The sequence below is a fragment of the Thermobia domestica genome, chromosome 1 (genome assembly GCF_964235325.1).
Source record: "Thermobia domestica chromosome 1, izTheDome1.hap1.1, whole genome shotgun sequence".
Classification (NCBI taxonomy): Eukaryota; Metazoa; Arthropoda; class Insecta; order Zygentoma; family Lepismatidae; genus Thermobia; species Thermobia domestica.
In genome coordinates this window covers 356,815,340-356,816,228 of record NC_137454.1, presented here as the reverse complement: position 1 = coordinate 356,816,228, position 889 = coordinate 356,815,340, and positions in this window count along the sequence as shown.

Here is an 889-nt window from a genome sequence, read left to right as displayed (position 1 = left end):
GAACCCACGCGAGCGTCTGCCTATAAATTTGACCCTGCCCTGGCGCGGAATACATGCAATTCTTTGTTTTAGTGGTCACCAAGCATAGGTTGTGCATGTTTTCTGGATGGAAATTATTTTAACGGCAAATTAAATTTCACACACAATGAATCTGTGCGCAATTATTTGGGCATGTACCATAGGCAAGTAATTTTGCAGAATACCTTAGAGAGCGTTTCAGGCAAGAAAAATGAAGTACAATTTCTTGTTTTAATTCGATGAATTATTGTAAATCTGGACGTTTGACTATGAGAAAATATACGTGAAATAACAGCAATTTCTGCCAGCCATTGTGTATCAAAGTCCGCTGTCCGTGTGAATTAGAAGTAATTTTATACAGGACGTCACTGGCGTATTGAGCATGTAAAATTTGGCGGGACATCAAAGAAATTGATTTAGGTGGTACTCCCTAGTCCAACCTGTTTATTTTCGATTTCATTTTTACCTTTTTGCTTACCTTCGCGAATCCCCTGAAGTGTATCAAGAACTCTGTTATAATCGTTTCACAGCCTGAATATTATATTCCAAATAAAAAAATTATTGTTATTTATGTTATTCTATTGTTAGTAAATAATTATATTAGAATAAAATATTGAATATTTTGTACTTCAAAATATTTGGTGGACGTGTCCCCCCGCCAGAGATGCCCGTGCAGAAATCATTATATTTGCACTCATTTATGTGCCATTATATTTTAGAAGAGAAAAAAAAACACAATTACGCTTAATCAAAATTATCTGTAATTTTACTTATTTTTACATATCTCCCTCGTACGAAGTAAGACATACATATTTTGAAAAAAAACTGGTGATATGATAATGCGGGAGGAGATGAGAGACGCTGAGAACAC